Genomic DNA, 21,827 nt, shown 5'->3' on the forward strand with positions numbered 1-21,827 from the left:
CTAGATATAACTACTAACCATTTACAGAGAAGTTTGAAATATGTCATTTTATCCCCACCAAAATATGTAATTACAATTCTGTCTTTGTATGCATATGGAAACTGAGGTTCGGATAGTTTAAGTAATTACATGAAGATTATATATGCAGTATAAAGACTATCAAACATAGCACTCTGCAAATCCAAATTACTTTATACTATTTTATTTATATTACCATTTCTTTTAATAGTGTTTATCACTTTATTGACTTAAATAATTTTGGGATACAAGAAAATTACATACATTACATAATATCTTGTATTTTATAATACTTGCAAAAGGAGAAAAACTTTTTGTTTAATACCTCATTATCACTAAAGCTAAGAGATTCAGATAATACTTTATCATAGAATTTTACATAAATTTATGTGTAAATCATTCATTCATTGGACAAACAACTAGACAATTACTGTCTTCCATTACTAATCAAGAGTTTGGACATCAAAAGGTGAATGGCTTACTCTACTGAACCCCAAAAAGGTCTTCCTCAATGGAGAAAAGAGCATTTACCTAGAGAGAGCCAATCGATGGGATAATAAAATTAGTACCATGCTACGGACAGAAGTTTATGCTGAGTGGGAAGTAGTTTAATGATCATGTAGAAAGATTTTCATGAAGGATCAACAGGGAATCTCAGGCTTAAACATGGCATTTTAGGGAAGTAGTGCTGCATATACCAGAGCTAAGTCAAGAAATCTTTGACATGTTCATAACTGCAAATATTTATAACAAAGTAAAGGTACTAATTAAATTATATAATATTAGTAGCTTAAAAATAAAGCATTTTGATAGAGGGTAATAGAAAATTACACTAGAGAGGCATGTTAGATTATGAACTTTTCTACATGGAAGCTAAGGAAAACTTTCTGTTAGCACAGAACCATTGGAGAATTTCACGTAAAGGGTTGATTTGATGACATTTGTGTTTAAGTTATGTTATTCTAGGGCTGCATTTAGGTAGCATTTAGGAGGAAATACCCTATTTAAAAAATACTTTGAATGCTTCTTTGGAAGTTTTCAGAGTGATTTGGTTCAATTGTGTATATTAGTTTCTAGTTTATGGACTCAAACCATCACATCAACATGTTTTCAGCCACAAGTAGCAAAGAACTCTACTCAAAGTGGCTTAAACAATGAGGAAAATTGCTATCACACAGTCTATGTCCTCAATGATGCTGATTGGTTAATTCAGTGACTTAATAAAGACACAAATATTCTGGTTCTTTCTATTTGTTTTTTTTTTTTAAAGATTTTATTTATTTATTTGACAGACAGAGATCACAAGTAGGCAGAGAGGCAGGCACAGGGAGAGAGGAGGAAGCAGGCTTGGCTCCCTGCTGAGCAGAGAGCCCAATGTGGGGCTCGATCCCAGGACCCCGAGACCATGACCTGAGCCGAAGGCAGAGACTTTAACCCACGGAGACACCCAGGCGCCCCTCCATTTGGTTTTCTCCATAATATTTGGTTGTCAGGTTCATTCTCAGGGTGGCTGCCTTCATGTTTCTCTGAACAATTCATGACAACACATTCATAAAAGAAAAGGGGAAGATAATTTGGCAGTCTTCCTCAGACAAAGAAAACCTTTCCTATATCTTCCAAAAGATTTTTTTCTCCTGTGTCATTAACGAGGGCTGCCTCATTTGTCCAAAGGGAAATGGCACTATTGTGACTAGAAATATCAACTTGAATCTATCCCCTGAAGGGTCATCTTCTTTATAATTTATAGGTGTGATACCTATAAATATTATTTCACATATCAGTGATGCTCTTTTCATTTTTTTAAATTCTCTTGTCCTTGTTTCATTTTGTATCTTTTCTATTGCTATGTTTTTAAGTTCACTCCTGTTTTTCACTCCTACAATGTGTAATTGTCATTAGACAAATCACCCATATCCAAATGATCTAAATTATTGTATCCAGTGTACTTTTCTTCTTAGACACCATAGAAGTCACCCCTAAAACTTTAAATTGAGTGTTTCTCATATTCTCCATGGCTCTACTTAACTTTCTGAATATATGGAATAATAATAAAAATTGTTTTAATATCCTTAGTTGCTAATTCTAACATCCGTTCTGGTTTGGTGTTAGTTTTTGAGTATTTTCCTCATTATGGTGATAATATATGATTGTTTTGCATGCTAGAAAAACTTTAGTTGGATGGTAAACATTATGAAATGAACACTGTTGGGTGGTAGCTATTTTTGTTTCTATGAATATTCCTGTGCTTTGTTCTGAGTGCAGTACTTGAAAGGTCTTGAGAGCAGTTTGATACTTCTGGGTCTTGTACTTCTTTTTGGTTGGTTGGTTTGGAACTGTGCTTGGTCTAAAGCTAACTATTTCCCACTACTAAGGTAATACCTTCCTGAGTAGTCAGCTCAGTGCTCTATGAGTTACACAGTGTTAACTTGATTCTTTAGCCTGCTGTTTACCTGGGCCTTGAGTAGTTTCCTTACATGAATTCACTGATAATCTGGATACTCAAGTTGGGGGACTAAAAATCTCACTCTGTGTAGCTCTCTTCTTGGTAGTACTTTGCTCTGAAACTCTAGATGCCTTGGGTTCCCTGAACTTTCAGGTCTTTCCTCAAATCTAAGAGTCCCAGTAATTCCACAGCCTGCACCAGGGCCTGGATAGTCTCTCAAGGTGGTAAGAGCAGTTTTAGTGGTATGCCTCATGTGTCTCCTGTCTCTCAAAGACCAATGTCTTTCATTGCCTGATTTTCAGAGTTTTTAAGAGGAGTTGGTTTTTTTCTTTATTTTTCTGTTTCCTTCTGTTATTTCAGGCAGGGAGGGGGAAGAGATAAAACCATTTCTTTTAAGTCCTTCTTTACCAGAAGCAGTCTTCCATACTCGGTGTCTTCTTGGATTCTTTTCTATTTCCCACATATGTGTTATTTTTGATGCCTCTGGGAGAACTTTTAGAGCATAATTTCGACCTCTCTAATTTTAGATTTCATACCCATTCTAAAACTTTTATTTATTTCATTTTTATGCTTTCCATTTATCTGAGAAAGTTTGCAATCTCCTCTTCTGTTTGCTCAATGTAGTAAGTATATTTTAAAAGTCTGTGTGATAAATGCCTTATTTTAAGCTCTGGTTTTATATTGTCTCTTGAAGTCTGATCACGGTATCTTTTTATTGAGTGTTTGTTTAGGTTGATTAAACAGTATTCAATGAATATGAAAATTTATAAATGCTACTTGTGGTCCAGGATCATATTAACACTATATTTGCTTCTTTTTTAAAAAAGATTTTATTTATTTATTTGAGAGAGAGAGTGAGAGAGAAAACATGAGAGAGGAGACGTTCAGAGGGAGAAGCAGACTTCCCATGGAGCTGGGAGCCCAATGAGAAACTCAGTCCCAGAACTCTGGGATCATGACCTGAGCCAAAGGCAGTCGTTCAACTAATTGAGCCACCCAGCACCCCACTACACTTGCTTCTTGTGGACACTTGGTGTATTAGCAATCTCAGACCACTTAATAATATTTAAGGGATCAAAATTTTTGAAGTTAGACTATAAACCTGCCAGGACCAGTTTCTTCCAACTTTATTCTTATAGTATCTAGAAGTATAAGAATACCTTTTTGGGTAACAATTAAAAGACTGGGACATTTACTAGGAAACCCCTCTTTGGAAGTCCTAAATTACAATTGCTCTTCCTGGGGCACCTGGGTGGCTCAGTAGATTAAAGCCTCTGCCTTCGACTCAGGTCAAGATCCCAGGGTCCTGGGATCGAGCCCCACATTGGGCTATCTGCTTGGCGGGGAACCTGCCTCCCCCTCTCTCTCTGCCTGCCTCTCTGCCTGCTTATGATCTCCTTCTGTCGAATAAATAAATAAAATATTTGAAAACAAAAACAAAAACAAAAACTTCTCTTCCTTTAGTTTGTTCTATTCATTCTCTATCAAGTGCAATTTTATCCCCAGGAAATATTTGACATTTACCGAAGATAATTTGGTTGTCACAACTTGGTAGAAGAAGGATGTTGGTAGTAGTGTCTAGTGTGTAGAGGCCAGGGATGCTATAAAACATTTAAATTGCACAGAACAGTCTCCACCACAAAACATTATTCTGTGCAAGATTTTAGTATTGCCAAGCCTAAGAAACTCTTCCTAGCCTAGGAGACAATGAAAAGTCCCATTCAGCATTGCAGCTTCTTAGCTGCTTCTTTTTGAATTAGCAGAAGAATACAGGAGGAAAATGTCCCCAAATGCTATACTTATATCTCTCACTTTTCTCATCCCATCCATAATTCTTTCCTGTCTTAAGTCTCCAAAGTCCTTGACTGATAATTTTATTTTATTTTATTTATTTTATTTTATTTTTTTATACAGTTTGTTTTTATTTTTTATAAACATATATTTTTATCCCCAGGGGTACAGGTCTGTGAATCACCAGGTTTACACACTTCACAGCACTCACCAAAGCACATACCCTCCCCAATGTCCATAATCCCACCCCCTTCTCCCAAACCCCCTCCCCACAGCAACCCTCACTTTGTTTTGTGAGATTAAGAGTCACTTATGGTTTGTCTCCCTCCCAATCCCATCTTGTTTCATTTATTCTTCTTCTACCCACTTAAGCCTCCATGTTGCATCACCACTTCCTCATATCAGGGAGATCATATGATAGTTGTCTTTCTCTGCTTGACTTATTTCGCTAAGCATGATACGCTCTAGTTCCATCCATGTTGTTGCAAATGGCAAGATTTCATTTCTTTTGATGGCTGCATAGTATTCCATTGTGTATATATACCACATCTTCTTGATCCATTCATCTGTTGATGGACATCTAGGTTCTTTCCATAGTTTGGCTATTGTGGACATTGCTGCTATAAACATTCGGGTGCATGTGTCCCTTTGGATCACTACGTTTGTATCTTTAGGGTAAATACCCAATAGTGCAATTGCTGGGTCATAGGGCAGTTCTATTTTCAACATTTTGAGGAACCTCCATGCTGTTTTCCAGAGTGGTTGCACCAGCTTGCATTCCCACGAACAGTGTAGGAGGGTTCCCCTTTCTCCGCATCCTCGCCAGCATCTGTCATTTCCTGACTTGTTGATTTTAGCCATTCTGACTGGTGTAGGGTGATATCTCATTGTGGTTTTGATTTGTATTTCCCTGATGCCCAGTGATATGGAGCACTTTTTCATGTGTCTGTTGGCCATCTGGATGTCGTCTTTGCAGAAATGTCTGTTCATGTCCTCTGACCATTTCTTGATTGGATTATTTGTTCTTTGGGTGTTGAGTTTGCTAAGTTCTTTATAGATTCTGGACACTAGTCCTTTATCTGATATGTCGTTTGCAAATATCTTCTCCCATTCTGTCAGTTGTCTTTTGATTTTGTTAACTGTTTCCTTTGCTGTGCACAAGCTTTTATCTTGATGAAATCCCAATAGTTCATTTTTTCCCTTGCTTCCCTTGCCTTTTGCATTGTTCCTAGGAAGATGTTGCTGTGGCAGAGGTCGAAGAGGTTGTTGCCTGTGTTCTCCTCAAGGATTTTGATGGATTCCTTTCGCACATTGAGGTCCTTCATCCATTTTGAGTCTATTTTTGTGTGTGGTGTAAGGAAATGGTCCAATTTCATTTTTCTGCATGTGGCTGTCCAATTTTCCCAGCACCATTTATTGAAGAGGCTGTCTTTTTTCCATTGGACATTCTTTCCTGCTTTGTCGAAGATTAGTTGACCATAGAGTTGAGGGTCTATTTCTGGGCTCTCTATTCTGTTCCATTGATCTATGTGTCTGTTTTTGTGCCAGTACCATGCTGTCTTGATGATGACAGCTTTGTAATAGAGCTTGAAGTCCGGAATTGTGATGCCACCAACGTTGGCTTTCTTTTTCAATATCCCTTTGGCTATTCGAGGTCTTTTTGGTTCCATATAAATTTTAGCATTATTTGTTCCATTTCTTTGAAAAAGATGGATGGTACTTTGATAGGAATTGCATTAAATGTGTAGATTGCTTTAGGTAGCATAGACATTTTCACAATATTTATTCTTCCAATCCAGGAGCATGGAACATTTTTCCATTTCTTTCTGTCTTCCTCAATTTCTTTCATGAGTACTTTATAGTTTTCTGAGTAAGATTCTGTGTCTCTTTGGTTAGGTTTATTCCTAGGTATCTTATGGTTTTGGATGCAATTGTAAATGGGATTGACTCCTTAATTTCTCTTTCTTCTGTCTTGCTGTTGGTGTAGAGAAATGCAACTGATTTCTGTGCATTGATTTTATATCCTGACACTTTATTGAATTCCTGTCTAAGTTCTAGCAGTTTTGGAGTGGAGTCTTTTGGATTTTCCACATATAGTATCATATCATCTGCGAAGAGTGATAATTTGACTTCTTCTTTGCCGATTTGGATGCCTTTAATTTCCTTTTGTTGTCTGATTGCTGAGGCTAGGACCTCTAGTACGATGTTGAATAGCAGTGGTGATAATGGACATCCCTTCCGTGTTCCTGACCTTAGCGGAAAAGCTTTCAGTTTTTCTCCATTGAGAATGATATTTGCGGTGGGTTTTTCATAGATGGCTTTGATGATATTGAGGTATGTGACCTCTATCCCTACACTTTGAAGAGTTTTGATCAGGAAGGGATGCTGTACTTTATCAAATGCTTTTTCAGCATCTATTGAGAGTATCATATGGTTCTTGTTCTTTCTTTTATTGATGTGTTGTATCACATTGACTGATTTGCGGATGTTGAACCAACCTTGCAGCCTTGGAATAAATCCCACTTGGTCGTGGTGAATAATCTTTTTAATGTACTGTTGAATCCTATTGGCTAGTATTTTGTTGAGTATTTTCGCATCTGTGTTCATCAAGGATATTGGCCTATAGCTCTCTTTTTTGGTGGGATCCTTGTCTGGTTTTGGGATCAAGGTGATGCTGGCCTCATAAAATGAGTTTGGAAGTTTTCCTTCCATTTCTATTTTTTGGAACAGTTTCAGGAGAATAGGAATTAGTTCTTCTTTAAATGTTTGGTAGAATTCCCCCGGGAAGCCATCTGGCCCTGGGCTTTTGTTTGTTTGGAGATTTTTAATGACTGTTTCAATCTTCTTACTGTTAAGGGTCTGTTCAGGCTTTCTATTTCTTCCTGGTTCAGTTGTGGTAGTTTATATGTTTCTAGGAATGCATCCATTTCTTCCAGATTGTCAAATTTATTGCCGTAGAGTTGCTCATAGTATGTTCTTATAATAGTTTGTATTTCTTTGGTGTTAGTTGTGATCTCTCCTCTTTCATTCATGATTTTATTTATTTGGGTCCTTTCTCTTTTCTTTTTGATAAGTCAAGCCAGGGGTTTATCAATTTTATTAATTCTTTCAAAGAACCAGCTCCTACTTTCGTTGATTTTTTCTATTGTTTTTTTGGTTTCTATTTCATTGATTTCTGCTCTGATCTTTATGATTTCTCTTCTCCTCCTGGTCTTAGGGTTTCTTTCTTGTTCTTTCTCCAGTTCCTTTAGGTTTAGGGTTAGGTTGTGTACCTGAGACCTTTCTTGTTTCTTGAGAAAGGCTTGTACCCCTGTATATTTTCCTCTCAGGACTGCCTTTGTTGTGTCCCACAGATTTTGAACCATTGTATTTTCATTATCATTTGTTTCCATGATTTTTTAATTCTTCTTTATTTTCCCGGTTGACCCATTCATTCTTTAGAAGGATGCTGTTTAGTCTCCATGTATTTGGGTTCTTTTCAAACTTCCTTTTGTGGTTGAGTTCTAGCTTTAGAGCATTGTGGTCTGAAAATATGCAGGGAATGATCCCAATCTTTTGATACTGGTTGAGTCCTGATTTAGGACCGAGGATGTGATCTATTCTGGAGAATATTCCATGTGCCCTAGAGAAGAATGTGTATTCTGTTGCTTTGGGATGATTTTTTCTCCCATATTTCCAAGATTGACAAATTATTCTCAGTGGGAGGGAGGGAGTCAAGTTCTGTAGACCCTTCCCATTTATAATATTATTTACCTACATTAAAAAAATGCACCCATTTCCTATATTCACATTAAACTTTGCTAGAAAATTTTGAAATAGTTTGACACTAGACATAAATGAACAGCATTATAAAATACTATGAATTATACGTATCACAAATGTCATTTTTAAAGAAATTTTAAAACTTTATTTCATTTTCGCTCTTTCATTTTTACTTTGAAATTTGGAGCAAAATTATTCTTCCAAATTCAAACATGTTCCCCTCATGGTTAAAAAAAATGGCATTAAAAGCCTTAAAATTTCACAGAAATTTATGTGAATATATTTATATGAATATATATATATATATATATATATTTATGTGAATATATTAACTACCACATTTTTAATTTATCACAAAAGAAATGCTCTGAGGAAAAAATCTGCCAGTAGCATATACCAATCACTCAGATACAAAGTGATTTTATTGCTGTATTTTACAAGACTTATAAATAACTTTCATCTAGCTATCTCAGAGCTGCATGTGTTATAGCTGACACATAATTGACAGGAGTAGTTCTGTCTTAAAAACTCTAATTGCAATAAGCTTTTTCCAAGATGCTCATGAATACAAAAAATCTCAGGTCAGTCAGTGACACTGTGCAATGTATATTTTAAAGTTTGACCAGTCCCATTTTGATAAAGTGACTATCAAAAGGCTAGCATTGAGAAAAGAGTACTTAAATGGTAGGTTATCTAAATTATATACTATATTTACATAATTTAGAAGCACCTGACAATTTCTTACTTTAAACTTAAAAAAAAATCTTTTTTGTTATTATAATCCTTTTCCAAGGTTGGAAAAGACAGTGAAATACAGTTCCAGTAATTTGCCTTATTTTTTCATAAGATATCAAGATACTAGTTTATTAGGTTGCAAACACAACTATGCAAATTACACTACTTTAACCTTCTCCTCCTTGTTCTTATATTTTTGCATTTTTTTTTTTTTACATCCTAACAATATATTCACTGCTGCTCAACATACAATAGTGTCTAGCAGCTCTCTCAACATTTGACAGAGTTCTAGGTCTGGATCCTTCATATTCTAGTTGCTCTTTTAAACCATGACCTTTTTTCTGTTCCAAGAGCATTCTGGGCTCACTCACTGAGGCGTCAAGCCAGCTATAGAACCCAGACTCTGTTTCTGTCTGCATTATAAAGGTGGAAGGGGCATATACTACATTTTATCTCTGATCTAATAAAACCTGACAAACTCACATAAGACCATCCATCAATAAAATCAGCAGAATTGTGGAAGACTTATTTTCATATTAGCATTAGAATCTGGATGTCAGTAGGTACCTTTACTGGCTTGAAGAGTTTCCCTTCAAAATCTGTGGCACGTCTAGCTGGAACCATATAAAAGGGAGAAATTTGGACTCAGAGACACAACACACATGGGTAACACCATATGACAATGGAGGAATGACACATCGACATGCCAACAAATGCCAAGAATTGAGAGAAATCACAACAAAGACTACCTTAGGGAGTACAGAGACCATGGCTCTTCCAAAACCTTCATTTAGAGCTCCTAGACTCCAGAATTGTGAGAGAACAACTTTCTGTTGTTTTAAGCCACACAATTTGTGTAATCCATTAGGGCAGCCCTAGGAAACTACTACAAGACACATTTAGTGTTACAAAACTATCAAAATACTATATAATGTTACTGTTTTACATTTTAATTATAGATTTAAACATGTATGAGCCAATAGAAACTTTGGAAATTTTATTCCAAAATAGGAACATTTAAAAAATGAAAAAAAATGAGCATTTTCATATAAATGCATATCTACACATTTCTACTCATATTTTCTGTGTTCTGAAACTCTATCCATCTATATTATAACTCAATATGATTTTACTGCAGAAAGGCATTTTTAGTTTTTAACAGAATAAACTAATTTCTCCTGTTAAATAATTTTTTAAATCTGTTATTTGTCTTAGAGTGATTGATCAATACATTTTTCTATATAAATATTTATAAATTTAAAATCAAGTACAAATATCTGATTATAAGAAAATGGTTTACTAAAATACACATACAAACAAAATTAGGGATCTTGAGCTAGTTATTGAAGTCTTAGGCAAATGATATTTGATTCCAAAGTGTGAATACTTATGATCTTTCTACTATAGATTACTGTACTATTTGACTAAATATACTATATGAATTAACATAGTTATAGAAAATCCAACTATAGTTGATAATTTGATAAAATTGTAAGTCTTTATGTGAGGAAACCAATCTTGTTTTATTCTGCAGACACTGTTAGATAAACATTGTAAGGAACGGTTAATTCTCTAGCTGCCTGGTTTGTTGAGTCATGAAGCTCTATAGCAAAAGAAAATTTGATTTATTTAATGTTTTCATTGAAATTAAATTGAAATTGGTGGCAAATATTAATAAGTACCATTAAAGCTATTATGTTTATATAATGCTTTATAGATTATGTTGTGTGTTTTAACTCACATGTCATTGAATTTCCTCACAGTGGGTCAAATAGCAAAATATTCAAAACTTTAAGATTTACTGTACACCTTCTAAACACAGGGTCAAATAGTAAAATCTCCATGTTAAGACATTCATCCAGCAATATGCGTTTTAAAACTAGAACTGAAAGGACAGTAAAATGTTATAAACACATACACACACACACACACACACACACACACACAACCCAGTAGCCCTTCAGAAAAAGAACACATAGCTTTTGTTTGGACACAGAGCCTTATTAAAACTTTCAAGTTCCATTTCATTAAGTATTCACACTGTTCTCTCTCTCTTTTTTTTATTGTGTTATGTTCGTTACCATAAAATACATCATTAGTTTTTGATGCAGTTTCAAGATTCATTTTTTTTTATGTACAACACCCAGTGCTCCATGCAATACATGCCCTCATTAATACCCATCACCAGGTTCCGTTCTGTTCTTCAACATCACCATCCTGAAAGTTGACATTTAATGAGTATCTATTATGTGCTAGTAATTTTTCTATTATCTCTTCTCTTTAACAAGTATTATGATTTTCACTGTTTTGTAAAGTATCTCAGAGAGATTGCTATTTTTCTTAACTCAAAGGAAGAATAAAAAGAAGAGCTTTTTTTTTTTTTGGTTTTGTATTCTTTTATTTTTAAGGCTTTTCCAAAGTGAAAGTACTTCAATTATTCTTTGATATCACATACTTTCAAAAGCAGCGAATTCAAAATGCACAGGAGTAAATAAAGTAATGTTAATTTTATTATTAAGATATAATTTTACAGAAAAGTTGATGAACTCTACTTTGTCCTTAATTCACAGAATTTGAAAACTGCCCACAATTCATCTATTACTCTTATAAAACTTATAAACTATGCATTCCTCCCATTTCTATCTTATACTACATTCATAAGTGTGCCTGAAAGTAGTGCAACTAATAAGGCAAAAGTAAAACCAAAAAAAACCCTGTGGATATATTTATTTATTTATTTATTTATTTATTCAGAGGAAGCCTAAATTCTAAGCCCACATTCTTACTACTTTACCGAACTGCCTCTGATTTTCCCTCCTTAGTCAATTTCAAATCACAATTTCTGAGCTGATACAACATAACAATGGACAGAATCAAGTAGCTTATACCATGCAGATAATTAAGAGGGAGAGATTTTTCCCTCTAACTCAGAGTGCAGAAATGAAAAGGACAAATTGTGGGCATTCATTATTTCTGGTGGTTGAATAATATTCCATTTTATGTATGTACCACATCCTATTTATCCATTCCTCTTTTGAAGGGCATCTTGGCTCCTTCCACAGTTTGACTATTATGGGCATTGCTGCTATGAACATTGGGGTACATGTGCCCCTTCTTTTCAATACATCTGTATCTTTGGGGTAAATACCTAGTAGTGCAATTGCTGGGTCATAGGGTAGCTACATTTTTAACATCTTGAGGAACTGCCATACTATTTTCCAGAGGGGCTGTACCAGCTTGAGTTCCCACCAACAGTGTAAGAGGGTTCCCCTTTCTCCACATCTTTGCCAACATTTGTTGTTCCCTGTCTTGTTAATTTTTGCCATTCTAACTTGTGTAAGGTTGTATCTCATTGTGGTTTTGATTTGTATTTCCCTGATGGCTTGTGATATTGAGCATTTTTTCATGTGTCTGTAGAGGTCAAGCAGAGACAGACAATTATCATGTGGTTTCACTCATATGTGGAATATATGTAGTAGCAGGGGGACCATAGGGGAAGGGAGGGAACTCTGGAGGGGGAGAAATAGGAAAGGAAGATGAACCATGAGAGACTATGGACCCTAAGAAACAAACTGAGGTTTCTGTGTGAGGTGTGTAAAAGAGTAATGTGTATTAAGGAGGAACATGTTATGATGAGCACTGAGTGCTATAAGGAACTAATACATCACTGAACACAACATCAAAAACTATTGATGTACTATACAGTGGCTAACTGAAAATAATAGTAATAATAATAATAATAATAAAAAACATAATAAACAAAAGGAACAAAAGGAAAGACTTTTTCACTTATTTTTCAAACCATGCTGGGCTTAAAAGCATGGATAACTAAGTCAGTGCTTTTAGAAGTCAAATAAATATCAAGCTTTTGGAAAATATGGTTTATTTTTTCATTTTGAATGTTAAAAATTATGACAATTCATCCATAATTAGAAACATATCATAAATATATATCAACAGTATACATCAATGTGCTATTAATAACAAAGAAAATTAGTAACTAGCAAGGAGGGAGAGCTATCAGGTAACACATTAACCAAGGTGCAAATAAAGTATATTATCATAATTGATGTTTGGTGGTCTTTTACTATTTGTGTAATTTCTGCATCAGTTTAATTTTTTCCTCATTAGACTTTTTATTTTCATTCCTTTTTTTTCACACCCAATAATTTTTGTTTGGGTACCAGACATTGAGGATTTTACCTTAAAGTTGATAGAATATTTTCATATTTCTATATTCTTCAGGTTTTTTCTGGGACATGGTTAAGCTTTTTGGAAATCGTATAATCCTTTTGAATTTTGCTCTTAAGCTTTGTTAGGTAGCTCTAGGGCTGTATTTAGCCTAGAGTTAATTTTTCTTCCACTTTTTCAATAAGACACTGCACCCCTAATTATAAAGTTTTCTACTTTGGTTGTTGAGAGCAGGCATTATTACATTTCTTCAAATGCCAGATGCTGTTATCTCTAAATTTAGAGTGGTTCTTTCTTTGGTATCACAGAGTGTCTTTACTTCATGCTCTCATCAGTAATCAACTAAGTATTCAAGGGGGTCCTTCTGAATATATTTGAACTTCTTTCTCCAGGTAGCTGTATTTCCTGCAAACTGTAACTACATTGGCATCCCAAGACTGCTATCTTTACCACCTTGACTTAGGGAGACTGCTGGACTTTGGATTTTCCTCCCTGTGCTATAGACTGGAAAGTAGATTACTTCATTTCCCATCCTTTGTCATTCTTGATATCCAATGTTATGAGTGTTATTGTTTCAAATATTTTGTCTAATTCTTTTTAGGAAACAATGCATTATTATTCCATCTTGAACAAAAATAGAAGGTCCTAACATTGTTTTATAATATTTATGTTATAAATATTATATGTATACATATACATTATATGTATAAATATTATAAATATAAATATGTATGTCTCTCCCTTATATTATCTGACTTACTTTAATATTTATGGGATTGATTACCCAATAAGACAAAACACAGTTTTGTTTTTCTTATATTACTATAAGAAATATGTGATTTTCTTTACTACTGGAAACAATTTCACACATTTGTGCACAGAGTATCACTTCATTCAAGTATTTGTATGAATAGGTGGTTTGAGAAATATCTGCAGCTTGTTTGTACTTCATATTTGGAATATTTTTGTTATTATTTTGGGTTTTATTTTCCTTTAATTTAATATCAATTTTTTTGTAACACAGCTGATAAGTTTTGAGACATTATTGAGACCTAAGTAATATTTCTTTGAAGTCACTCTTCATATTTCTTCAAGTTTGATCTCTTTCATAAGACTTCACAATTTATACTCAAACTAATGTAAGTAAATTATCTCAATTAATAATCAAAGTGATAGTGACAATTCATGATTCAGTTCATTACAGAAAGAAAATAACCTTGCAACACTTAATGTGCTGTAAACTGACAAGTTGATCTTCTGAGTTACATATTCTCTATCCCAATATCAGAGAGATATATTTGAAGTAAGTAAATATGGTTAATCCTAATTATAGTTGAACAAACTGAGATTTCAAGACCTAAAGTGTTTTTGTTTTATTCAGAGTCAAGGAGCAAGAAATTGATGAAGAAAAGTTTTGACCAATAACAAGTTTTTAATCCAGGGACCATTCACCATACCATACAGCAATTTGGCAGAATTTATAAAAACTTTTAAATGAGAAATATTTTAATCTTATTATTCAATTAGTGACAAATTTGTATTCTTTGTAACATTTAAACAGTCATTAATAAATTTATTCTGAATAAAATTATTAAAATATAATTTGGATAATTCAATTTGTTTTGACTCAGTAACTTAAGAATCTTTATGCCACATCTAGAAATACAATAATAGTAATAATAATTTTTCTGATATTTTTATTGCCATATATAGCATATTTTTCCTTGTTTTAAAGCGTAAGAAAGCAACAGAAAGAAACAATGTTTGGGACACCTGGGTGGCTCAGTCAGTTAAGTGTCTGCCCTTGGCTTAGGTCATGATCCCAACATCCTGGGATCAAGTCTGCCTCTGGCTTTTTACTTAGCAGGGAGCCTGCTTCTCCCTCTACTTGCCTCTCCCTCTTGTGCTCTCTCTCTCTCTGTCTCTTTCTATTACAAATAAACAAATTAAAAAAAAAAAAAACTTAAAAAATAAAATAAAGAAGCAATGCTTTATAAAATATAAATCAGTTATCTAAGCTATGCTTACCTGAAATCTACTCTAAATGTATTCCAACATTAGAGATAAGGTTATATCTACAATATAAAGAAATAAGATTATAGGAAACCATGAGATTAGAAACACACTTTCAAGGTATTAAAAGAACCAAAAATATAATAATAATAGAAATGGACTATAACTACTTTTCCTGAGTTAAGGTGCATTTACTCTCTTATCTGTAAATGGTCTTTACAGATTTGACAATTTCTAGATCCACTTGAACTGGTATAGACTGCCAACAACATATGTATCAAGAATATCTTTGTTTCCTGGGTGCCTCGCTGGCTCAGTTGGTTGAGTGTCTTGACTCCTAATTTCAGCTCAGGTCATGATCTCAGGGTCATGAGGAAGACCCCAGGTGGAGCCCCTGTATGGCTCTTCACTCAGCAGGGAGTCAGCTTGAGATTCTCTCCCTCTGCCCCTCCTCCTGGTCATGGACACACTCTCTCTTTCTCTCTAAAATAAATAAATCTTTTTTTATTTTCTAAAAAGAGCATATTTGTTGTCTGACATTGTATTTCTAAGCTAAAAACTTTAGCTGTTTTTCTTAAGACTTTACATTTCAGTAAAAATTGCAGAATCTGGAGTCACATTTTCACTTAACAAGGCATTGTTTTCTGCCTTCATAAAATATTTTCACGTCTAAGTAAATATAAATATATAAATAGAAAAATTGTTCGTCGTCATTCAATTTATTTCTTTATATTTCTTGACAGACGCAATGAAGAAAGACTAGTGTGCATTAGAAAATGCAAATTATTTTGAGATAAATTTAATAGAAAATAGAAATGCAAAGATGTTGTAATTTTATTATTTTTTGGTACAAATGTGGCAAACTAGCTCAATATAGCAAGTTGATGTACCAAGATCACTTATGATTTTCTTCTTTTTTTCTTCTATGTAATGTTATACCTTTCTTCCCAGGTTAGGTTTCTTTGACTTTTGCAAAAGGAAACCCTTATTTATTTATATATTTATTTGATCAAAAGAGAGAATGAGAAAGAAAGTATAAGCAGGGAGAAGCAGACGCAGACTTGGTGTTGACCAGGGAGCCTGTTGTGGGGTTTGATTCTAGGACCTGGGGATCTTGACCTGAGCCAAAAGCAGACGCTTAACCAACTGAGCCACCCGGGCACTCCAAATCAACCCTTTTACATAACATATTCTTTCCCATCCCAGTTGAGTTAGCTATTGAGAGGTAAAAAGGATTAAGAGAATGATTGGGAAATAGTAAAAATGTAAATAATTTTTTTAATTCAATGTGGGAGAATACTTTAGTACATTTGAACATTTCTGGCACTACTCATATAGTCAGTCATTTTGGAGTTTCACACTGAGCTTGTCACAGATCTGAAGATCTCTCATCTATCTAGAGTCAGCTCTCACAATACCAGATGAACAGACAAAACAGCATGTTCAATTTCCCTTCAACACCACCTTCTACCTTGTTCATCATTAATAGCCTTATAATATTTGTCAAAAGATATAATAACTCAACCTCAGGAAATTGGAGTTGAGATATGGTGAGACTTGTTTTGGTTACATAGGAGGTCCAGTTCTTAAAGATATGGTGACCCAGGTGCTAAGTTTACTATAGTGAAGTCACAACATTGAGGCCATACAGGTCAAATCATGAAGAGGGAACTTATTAGCAGAAACAAGCAATGAATAAACAAATGTTCAATTGAGTACAGGACCCTAACAAATATGAGAAAAGAAGAAATAGATGCATTAATTTTTCTGGAGGTGTACACTTTCAGTTTCTTTTAAGGTCTTGCTATGGATGTTGCTTATAAGTTCTACAATATGTCTCAGTTTACTTATAACATTTTACTTAGGCTCATTTGGAAAGATTTCTGTTTCTTTCTTCTTTCTTTCAAACAAATGATTATTGAAATAGAAGTCAAACTTTAAATGCCCCTCTATTTGGTAACACAATCTTTTGGGTAACACAATCTTCTCTGCCATTTTTTTTCCTATCATGTAAATTTAAGCATTTTAAACTTTAAGCCTGCTCGCTTTGGTGTTAACTGTAAAATTACATTGCTTAGCTTTGAGAGTGATGATGACAAAATAATCTCAAAGAGAGAATATCTTGTTTATCACAACCAAACAGGTGGAAAAAACATTGAAATTCATAAAGTCAGAGCTGATAAATCATTGAAAATATTCCCCAAATACTAGTCTTATTTCTTGTCAAATGTGGAGGCTTGTATTTAAAAAGTACAATGCTGTTCTATTTTTTTATTATTGCAAAATTCTCCTTGGAAGGAAATCTTTTAAGACGCTTACTGCGGAAATTGAAGTATGCTCTCTTGTTTAAAAGTTTATTGCTTCTAACTATTCAAATTCTATATTTGTAGTTGCTGCCTGATATAATATTATAACTGCCCCCTATGTATTTCTGTAAAGCATGGATACATGTAGAATTTCTTGGTCCAACAAGAAAAAGATATTTGATACTTTCTTCTTCCTTCATGGCTAAATGAAAAGACAAGCCACAGACTTGGAGAAAATATTTGCACATCAGCATTTCATAAAAAGCTGGAGTCCAGAATATGTTCTTTACTTTTTTAAATATTTTATTTATTTATTTTTTGAGAGGGAGAAAGACAGCATGGGATGGAGCAGAGGGAGAGGGATAAGCAGAGCCCTGATGTAGGCCTCAATCTCAGGACCCTGAGACCATGACCAGAGCTGAAATCAAGAAGAGTGGGAGGCTCAACTGACTAATCCACCCAGGAGCCCCCAGAATATGTTCTTTAGATAAAACTCTAAAAACCCAAACCCTTAATGAAATTTATTATAAATTATATGACCCAATTACTTTTGAGGGGGGTGCAAAGATTTGGAAATGTTTCCAAGAAGATAGATGATCAACAAACTCTTGAAAACATGTTCAACGTCATTAATACTGGGCAGATGCAAGCTATAATCACAGAAAACTTTATTTGTAATATTCATAAACATATAAATAAGCACAAATTGTAGGGTTTCCTATAATAGAATACTATGCAGCAGTAAAAATAAATTAACTATCGATTCATTCTACAATATAATGAATCTCGAAATAATGAGTAAAAATAATGAGACTACAATGAAGTATATATGCTCTGAAATTTCTTTTATATAAATTCAAAATCATGCTAAGAGACCCACTTTAACATAGAAGATCAGTAGTTATCTAGGGATAGGGAATAGGGACAGGAGGGAGGCATTGCAAAGAGGCAGGAGGAGACTTTAAGTCATAATGGATATGCTCATCATTTTGATTGTGGTGGTGGGTCAAGAAATTCATACGTATACCCAAGACTTTCAAATTGTACATTTACATACCTCAAATTTCATATTATCACTAGACAAAAATAAACAGAAAATGATGTCTGTCCAAAAGAGAAATATAGGAAAACTCTTCACCTCTTCAAGAAAGTGGTGTGATTTATTTTCATAATACTTGAAGACATCCCAGAACCACAAATAGAATACAATGAGAGTTCATTTTTCATCAAAGCCGACCTCTTATTACAAACAAGTGTTGCCATAGTTATACTCAGGTTTTGTCAAACCTCCCATAATTCAAAGTTGCAAACTTTTTTGCAAATGCTGAAAGGTCTTTAATTGGATTGGTATTTTTTTTAATTTTTATAGAACATAACAATGCAGCTGGGCTCAAAAATCCCTATATAGCAGCCAATCCTTAGTATTAAAAAAAAAATCAATCTTTAAAACACTGCAGTTTAAAAAAATACAATAGAAAATAAGCTGTAACCAATTCTTGTATAGCCGCATTTGGATTCTGCAGCAGTAACTCACTGTGCTTTAAAGTAGAAACATCATTGCCCTCCTCTCCACTAGCTTGGAGAGATAAAAGTTACATGAAACCTGCATTTTGTATCCAAAGGGAGGTCTAAAAGCTTTTCAATGCAATGTCACACAATTTCATGGTGTCTTTAAACTTAACTGATGCCAGTGAAAGCCATCACCTGACTGTAAAGGGCCCGCTTCTCACAACTTGCTTTTTTTTTTTTTTTTCCCTCACAAAGCAGCTTTCTCAAGATATATGCTCCAGCAATGCTTTTTTTCACTTCACTTTCATTTACTTTTCCAAGGAAAAAATGGCCTTTTTCTACTCATGATAAATAGCAAAGTCTTTTCAACTGGACAGAATAAGATAGGTTCCATAGAATTCATTATTGTCTCAAGGAAATCCTACTGATGGCAAGGGAAGTAATCCTCACACTATAAGTGGTTCAACAATTTGACTAGTTAAATACAGTATTGCTCTAGGACACTTTTGGATATATATTTGTTAAACAAGGAAAATAGAGTCTAATTGCTGACAATTTATGTGTAATAACTTTTATCATCTCTCAAAGCAACAGACATGACAGAATCTAGACTGTTTATATTTATTTATTAATAAATTATTTTATTTATTTACTATCTATCATCTATTATCTATTTATGAATAAACAATAATATTTATTAATATTTATTTTGTGATCCTTTGAGAGATAGTAGTTATTGTTTGGCAAAGAGAATATTACTTATTCTTACACTTAATCAGTGCTGTCTTGGAATTTCCTCAGTGGTTGTCAGGAAGCATGAAATTGTATGGAAGAAGAGAAAAACAAAAACCCTTCCAGTTTTTCTACTATGGACTATATCTTTTAAAAATTTCTGTTGTATCCTGCATATATGTTAATTTTTACACTAGGTTTTAAATGTTAAAAATGTACTAAATGAAAAATACAAAATTTGTATAGGTATAGCTTTGAGCACTTTAAAATAAAATTATTGACAATATAAAAAATAAGTCAGAAATCAAATAAGGTTTTACATGCATCTCTTGACACCCACTCAGGTATTCAACAATTGTACTACAAAGTAATTATTTAATATTAGACATCCCCAGTGCAAAACTGTATCTATCACAACATATTGATGATCTAATGTCTTCCTCTTGCTTATCTGTCCTTTGTTAATGTGCCCTTGACCTTCATGACTACATCTCTATATCCAACCTCTTCTCTGAACTATAGATTTATAAATTATTTTCTTTCTGAAAACCTCCTCCTGAATGATTAATAGGTGTATTAGTTTCTCATTGTTGCTGTAACAAATTACCACAAATTTACCAGCTTAAAACTTCACAAATTTATTATAATACATTTCTATAGATTAGAACTGTGTCATAGGTGCCCCTGGGGCTAAAATCAAGGTGTCAGTAGGATGGGGTTCCCCTCTGGAGGTGCTATGAGAGAACATATTTGCTTGCCTTTTCCAGCTTCTAGAAGCCACCTGCATTCCTTGCTTTATGGGCCCCTCCTCCACTTTTAAAGTCAGCATTATGAAGCTGAGTCCTTCTCACTCTTCCATCTTCCTAGGTCTTCCTCTTCTGCCTCTCTCTCTTATTTTTAAAGAACCTTGTAATTATTCTGGCCCTTCCAGATAAAACAAGCTAATATCCCTATTTCCAAGGTCAGTTGATTACAACCCAAATCTCATTTCCAACCTTAATTTCCCTCTGCTGTGTCAAGAAACATATACATAGGTGTCAGAGATTAGGATGTAGAAGTTTTTAGAGGAGTCATTTTTCTACTACTACACTAAGCCATTAAGATACATACAATTCTCTCCATCCCTCTTAATAGATCAGTTCCTCCCTCTTCGTTCTTCATCTGAGTAATTGCTACTTTAAGACCAATACTTAAAAATAATTCCTTGGTTTTTCCTAATCCCTCTCCTCCATATCCAATGCAGCTGCAAACCCTGTAGGCTCTAACACCAAAATTATTCACAATATCTCCTTTCCACGGGGAACATGCCTGGATTATCTTCACTAGAAGGATAATTGTAACCTACGACCAGTCTCCAGTTTTCCGCATAACATCCAAGGTAATGTGTAGCCATAATTCTATTTCCATAACTCATCTGCTAAAAATATTTTATAAGCTTCCATTGCACTTAGAAAAATATACTCAAACTTCATACTTTGCACCTCCACCCCAGGATTTGGTCTATGCTTATCTCTTCTCTCTTGCTTCCCCCCCCCCCAACACAAATTTGCCTTCTTTCCATTCCTCCTTTGTCTTCAATTCTGCAATGTAATTCAGATGCTAACTACCTGGAATTAGTGTGGACTTCTCAGGTTGAGGGCTCACTCTCCACAAGACACTCCTCATTTCAGATACCAACTGCAAACTCTGGGATTCACCAGCCACCCACACAACTGATTAATTAACTACAAATCCAGTGGTTCCCATGGCCTCTCAGATTGGATAATTTGCTACAATGACTCACAGACCTCAGGAAAACACTGCAATTATAAATGCAATTTTATGTTAAAGGAAGCAAATCAAGACCGGCCAAATGAAAAGACACATGGAGTGAGGATGGGAGAGTATTAAACATGGAGCTTCCCTGTCCTCAGGATCATCATTCTTCTGGTATGTCACTGTGTATCCCAAACCAGGAAGCCTCACTCAAGCCTTGTTTTTGTTTGTTTGTTTGTTTGTTTTTATTGAGCTTTTATTGGAGTTTCATTACTTAGGCATGATTGATTGACTTATTGACCACTGATTAAGTTCAACCTCCCAATTCTCCTCTCCCAGGAAACCTGATATCATCTGGGTGAAAACCCCAATCCCAATTCTGTAACAAGACAGTTTTTTCTGGAGTGGTTAGACTCCACCTAAATTACCTCATGGTCATAAACTCAGGGGTCACTGTGAATAACACACTCCCAACATGAGAAAATTCAAGGATTTAGAGATTTCCTTGCAGGAATGATTGACAAAAACAAGTCAAATTTTGATTATATGACAAGATCTCTCCATCTTCAATT

This window comes from Mustela putorius, unplaced genomic scaffold (assembly GCF_011764305.1).
Source record: "Mustela putorius furo isolate JIRA1106 unplaced genomic scaffold, ASM1176430v1.1 tig00001215_pilon_pilon_pilon, whole genome shotgun sequence".
In the NCBI taxonomy this organism is placed as follows: domain Eukaryota; kingdom Metazoa; phylum Chordata; class Mammalia; order Carnivora; family Mustelidae; genus Mustela; species Mustela putorius.